Here is a 6,769-nt window from a genome sequence, read left to right as displayed (position 1 = left end):
ATATTGAAAAATAATAAATAGATTTCAATTATTATATTATTAACATATGAATTACAGAGGTAAACACAGAGATGGGCTGGCCCCATGGCCTGGTGGGTAAGGCAGCCACATGCGACAGGACCAACTTCATATTGCCAGTTAACTAGAAAATGAAATAAGATAACCCTCAAGTCCTAGTTAAATATTTACATCCTTATCTATTTATGTACTAAGAAGTCAGAGTATTTTGCAATGATTTTTTTTATCGATTCCATTGACTCTACCCTGAGTGTCAAAGCTTAGATAACTTGTATTACTTTTTCTTTGAAGACTTTAATTCTGACTCTTTTTAGTTGGATTTATACAATGTTTTTAATTTCACTATTTATTAACGGAAAATAACTCACTTTTTTCTTGACAGTTTTTATGAAAAATAGTTTTAAGAGTCTTCATTTCAAAGTTAAGTGTTATTAAATATATTATATAATATATTTCATCTTTGCTAGAGGCATTCATTATTTTTTTGCTCAAAACTTTGCTGAGTTCTTCGTCATTTTGGAAATCAAATCACCGACAGCTCACTGATACTTCTGCATTGAAGGCTGTCATGTCCGTAAGAGTGGTATAGGACCTTTCTTTTTCCTTGTAACTTGGATTCTCCCTCAAAGGATTTTAGCAAGAAAGATGAATTACAGCTTGGCCCCTAAACTAGTTCTCTTTTTTTTTTGGAGAGGTTTTTGCTATAGAATGTGTGCGCTCACCAGAAAGACAGAGAGAGACAGAGAGACAGAAAGCGAGAAATCACCCCCCAGGGGGATGGCCACGCTGCAATCCCTTCTCTTCCATTCTCCTCTCGGGATCTTGGGCATGCACACACACACGCCCGGCGTGAGTTTTAAGCCACCGGGTTCGAGATTCGAAACGCGGTCGACTACGTGGGAGTCCAGCAACATAGCCATCATGCTAACTGCTGGTCCCGACCCAATATATTCTTTTTGGCCAACTAAAGTTTAACTGAATCCACTGATGAAATAAATTAGCCTTTGTTTTCTTTCTTCCTTTTTTTTTCTTCTTAGTTTTACTATAGGGCAAGTGAGCTTGCCGGGGAGAGAGAGAGAAAGAAAACAATAATGATAATTCACCCCCCTCGGGGAGATGAATATGCCACAATCCCTTTTCCTCCATTCTCCTCATGGCAAGTTTAAGCAAACACACACATATGCCGGGCACGGTTTTTAAGCCTCCAGGTCCAGGTCTCAAGCTACACATTTGACCATGAGGGATCCAGCCACCTTAACCACCAGACCACTGGCTAGCCCTGGTCTCACTGTTTTAAATTCAGTGCAGTGCCTCCTAATTCACAAACCATTGTGCGCGATTCCAAGAAGAATCAAAGAACTTGAAAAAATTGCAGCTTAGCCTCCCAAGCTGAGGAAATAAACATTGCCTTTGGCCATGCTGGTGTGAATCTGACCACTGTGGCCAATGCTCTCTAAGCATATCCAGAGCACCAAGTATCAGAGCTGTGCAGTGGCTAGGAGAGCAAGATTTTGGCGTCAGACAACACAGAAGTCAAATCCCAGCTCCACTGCTTATTAGTTGTATAACCTGAGACCCTGAGGCTCACCGTGTCCCATCCTGTAAGATGAATGGTCTCGAGGATCACTAACAGACATTACCCTCTAAAACAGCCACTCAGAGACTTATACATGCTGGTATAATTATTTTTATTCACAGTGATAAGTAAAGGTTCTATTTCAAGTCTTCTAACTTTTATTTTTAGTTTTTTTTTCCTATGAGAGGTTTTTGTTATAGGGCACATGCGCTTGCCAGAAAGACAGAAAGAGACAGAGAGACAGAAAGTGAGAAATCATCGCCCAGAGGGGATGGCTATTCTGCAATCCCTTCTCCTCCATTCTCCTCTCGGGATCTTGGGTACACTCACACACATGCCTGGCATGAGTTTAAGCCACTGGGTCAGGGACTCGAACCACAGTCAACTACATGAGAGTCCAGCAATATAGCCATTACGCCAACCGCTGGTCCCCCAAGTCTTCTAGCTTTGAATCTTCCCTCTTCTGCAGAAATTCTTACTGAAGGAACCAGCAGATGGTGTAATGGTTATGTTGCTGGACTCCCACATAGTCGACTACAGTTTGAGTCCCAGACCCAGAAACTTAAAACTCATATTGTTTGGGGGTTGGGGGGAACAGTAGGTGGCATGGTGGTTAAGCACGCTGGACTTGCACATGGCCAACTGCAGTTGAATCCCGGACCTGGTGCCTTGCTTTCTCACGTTCCCTCTCTCCCTCTCTCTGTCCCTCTCTGGTGAAATAAATGAATAAATAAATTAACAAATAAACTTAAACAAAATAATTCTTAAAAAAAAAAAAACAAAAAAAACTCATGCTGGGCACATGTGCATTAGTGCCAAAGATCCCAAGGGGAGAATGAAGGAGAAAGAATTGTGACAAGGCCATCCCTCCCCCGAGGGGTGATTTCTCACTTTCTGTCTGTCTCACTCTGTCTCTCCAGTGAGCGCATGCACCCTATAGAAGAAATGTCTCTAAAAATAAATATATATATATATACATACATATACATATATATACATATACATATATAAGTATGTATGTATATGTATATGAATATACACACGCACATATTAAAAAGACAACAATATTTTATGACTGGACTCTGCTTGAGTGATTTTATTTAGAAAAAGCAACCTTTAAAAAATGTTGTTGAATAGTGTCACAGAGATAACTCAGAAAGTTACTTCCACTGTAGCTCTGAACACAGGCTACCTTAGAGCTATCTCTGCAGCTCCTTGGAGTTTGAGAACCCATCAGGTTGCATTACATGCTATGACTTCACTATGAGCTGCCCCTTTTCTGGTCGAAAAACAAACTTAGTAACACCTTTCCATATCCTTCCCACATGTTATTTCATTTTATTTTTTAATGCCAGAGGGTACATACATATGCTTGTAGAATACACATACAGAGAGGACATAATGCAAGGTTTTTCTTCCTTTATTCTTCCAGTTCTCCATTCTTTGGGATCTTGAGCTCACACCTGGCTGGGACAGAACCCTGGTGGGTCATGTGAGATCCAGCTGCCCTCCACATGCTAATCTTCTAACAAAATCTTGAGATTAATTCAAGAAAGTAGCCCAGTGCCTCAGGAGGGAGATTATCAGAAGACAGGTTAAATTCCTTCAAATTTCTGAAGATTAATACTAAAAGGAACTTCAAAACCTTCCATTGATATCATTTAAGGTATCTAGCTCTTTTTTCTTTTCTTTCTGTTTTTTTTTTTTTTTCCCCTTACTCTATAGAATTGCTTTCCTCTGACAAGTTCTCCCTCAGGCAACTTGTTTTCATTTTGTAAATATTTAATACATTTGCTTCCTTCACACATCAAGGCCAATGAAAAAGCAGACACTGAGAAGTCTGTTGCACCAGCTCCATCCTGCCTATTCCTGCGGGCAGCCCTTTCTAACTTTCTTACTTATCCTCCAGTGATTCTTTTTATTTTGAGAGATTTGTTTTGTTTTTTGTTTTGTTTTTGAGAGAGATTTTTGCTATAGGGTGCATGTGTTCACTAGAGAGATAGCAAGACAGAAAGCAAGAAATCACCCCCCAGGGAGAAAGGCCATGCCACAATTCCTTCTCCTCCGTTCTCCTCTAGGGATCTTAGGCATGTACACACATGTACTTGGCCTAAATTTTAAGCTGCCAGGTCCAGGACTAGAACCACAGTCGACCCATGTGGGACTCCAGCAACATAACCATTACACCATCTGCTGGTCCCTCCAATGATACTTCACACAAACAGAACCAAATACAAATACAAGCTATTGTTTTCTTTTCTCTATAACACCTGAGATAGCAGATTATACCTGTTCTTTATATTTTACCTTTTAATGTCTTTTATTGCCAGAGAGAAGTGCACTTGGGGGACAGAGAGAGGGAGAGAGAGAGAGAGAGAGGAGACAAGGCATCCTCCCCTCAATGGGACATGGTCACACTGCCATCCTATTCCCTCCATTTCTCCTTCCTGCTAGGATTTTGGGATGCACTCACACATACTTGGTATGTTTTCCAGTCACCTGGGACAGGATTCGAACTGCAGCTAGCCATATGGGATCCAGCTCCCCATTCGTGGTGCCTAATTGCTGAGCTACCAGCCAGCCCTATGCCAGGCCTTTTCATATGCCCAGGCTCTCTGTCAGGATGTAGTGGTCTCCCTCATTCTTTTGCTTACAGGTGCATTAATAGCCCCACAATGCTGAGCACTTGAATTCTTTCCAATCTTTTGTTATGACCAGCAGTGTCACAAAGGATAACCTCATCTCTGATAGTTCATGTACTTACACCTGAAGGATAAAGTCCTAGAAGTAAGACTGCTGGGTCAAAGGACTTGCCTACATGTCCATTTTCTTTATTTTTTTTCTTTTTTCTTTTTTTTTTTTTTTTTGAGAGTTTTTTGCTATATTGCACATGCACTTGCCAGAAAGATAGAGAGACAGAAAGCGAGAAATTATCCCCCCAGGGGGATTGGCCACACCGCAATTTCTTCTCTTCCATTCTCTTCTCGGGATCTTGGGCACGCACGCACACGCGCCCGGCATGAGTGTAAGCCACCTGGTCTGGGACTCGAACCATTGTCAACTACATGGGAGTCCAGTGACATAGTCATTATGTCAACTGCTGGTCCCACATGTCCATTTTCAAGGCTAAGACATTTAAACCCAGGGCTGGAAGGAGAGTAAAGCAGGCTACTCAATGTGTATGCTGTGGACTGGTGCCAGTATCTCAATGAGGTGTGGCAGAAATTTATAGTAGTAGAGAATTTAGAGCAATGTTATCTAGTGATATCTAAGTGCAATATCATTTTTTTCTAAGTAGTCCACTTTTATTATTTTTTCAATCTGTAATGACTGAAAAGAGAAAAATCACTTCTTAAGGCTATGCAAAATACACTTAAAAGTACTAACTAAAAAAAAAAATGTTCCTATGTTATAAACAGCTTTAAAAAAAAAAATAAGATCTCCTTTCCAATCATTTAAAATTCAGAAAGGTTTGTTATCCAGACTTTGGAAAAAAATTGTCAAAAAATAGAATTCTCCCTAAACAACAAAGAATGAAACAAAATTAGACTAACCAAGAAGTGGAAACATATCTCAGTCATGTACTGAATTGACTGAATGTCAAAATACTGGGGTATGAGAAATAAAAGACTTAGCTAAAATAAAGATGACTTGTCAAAGAGAAAGAGAGCCAGAGATATTGAGAGAGCCTGCCCCAGATCAAACAAGTAGACAATACAATATAAAATGCCATAGGTGCTAAGTGATGGGAGCGCTCTTAGTTGCAAAAGGTCTGAATTCTTAGTCTGTAAAATGGAATATGGATGTGCAAGGGAAAATAATGTTACATCTATTTACGTTTTATGGTCTTATCTTTTAAATATACATTTTATTTTGCAGTGTAATAATCTACTAGCTCTGTGGTTTATCAGTGTATGTAATTTATTTATTTGTTTTTAAAGGATTATTTACTTAATTTTATTTTATTTTATTTATTTATTTTAATTTGACCAGAGAGAGATACAGAGAGAGAAAGAAAGAGAGAGAGGGAAAGTGAGAAAGCAAACCACCAGGCCTGGGACTCAAACCATGGTCAGCCATGTGGGAATGTCCAGCACCTTAACCACCAAGCCACCTGCTGGTCCCAGTGTATAAAACTTAAATAAATGCATATAGAAGGTAATGGAGGCTCACTAGTTTTGTTTGTTTGCTTTCAGATTTTTTTGCCATAGGGCACACACACTTGCCAGAAAGCAATAGAGAGGGAAAGTGAGAAATCACCCCCCAAGGGGGATGGCCATACTGCCATCCCTTCTCCACCATTCTCCTCTTGGGATTTTGGGCATATGCGCACACACACCCAGTGTGTTTTTCAAGCCATAGGATCCAGGACTCACACCTAACAGAGTCGGCTGTGTGGGATCCAGCACCTTAACCACGACACCACCTGCTGGTCCAGGCTCACTAATTTTTTATTCTTAAAGGTATGAGATCACAAAAACTAAAAGGCCATTGGACTAGAAAGAGTGGAGGGCAAGAAGTAGGTCTTTCTTGGTCATCGCTGCACGGTCAGGGCCCAGAACAGTGCCTGACACACAACAAATGAAGAGGGTTCACGTGGCTCTGACAACCTAGAAAATAAGTACTTCATCAAGAGTCCAGGTGCTTCAGGGACCAGCAGTTGGCATAATGGCTATGTCGCTGAACTCCCACGTAGTCGACCATGGTTCGAGTCCCAAACCCGGTGGTTTGAACTCATGCCAGGCACGTGTGCGTGGGTACCCAAGATCCCAAGAGGAGAATATAGGAGAAGGGACTGCAGCATGGCCATCCCCACATGGGGGGTGATTTCTCACTTTCTGTCTCTCTCTCTCTCTGTCTTTCTGGCGAGTGCACATGCCCTATAGCAAAAACCTCTCCAAAACGAAAAAACAAAAGAGTCCAGGTGCTTCTGCAGGTGTAGTTACTAAACATTTAAGGTTCTAAAAAGAGGGATCAGACAAAAATATCCTATCTGTCCTGTCATGGAGTTCTCTTTCTTTTGAGAGTGGTGGAATGGTTGTATTTTATTTATTTATTTCATGAGTGAGAGAGACAAAAACAGAGACAGAAAGACAGCCTCCCTCTCAAAAATAAGGGTCTTGATACCGTGATCCACCTTCAGCCTCAGCCAGCTCTTCTTCATGAACACACGCA

The sequence above is a fragment of the Tupaia chinensis genome, unplaced genomic scaffold, assembly GCF_000334495.1.
Source record: "Tupaia chinensis unplaced genomic scaffold, TupChi_1.0 Scaffold000113_1, whole genome shotgun sequence".
Taxonomy (NCBI): Eukaryota; Metazoa; Chordata; class Mammalia; order Scandentia; family Tupaiidae; genus Tupaia; species Tupaia belangeri.
This window is presented reverse-complemented; position numbering follows the sequence as displayed.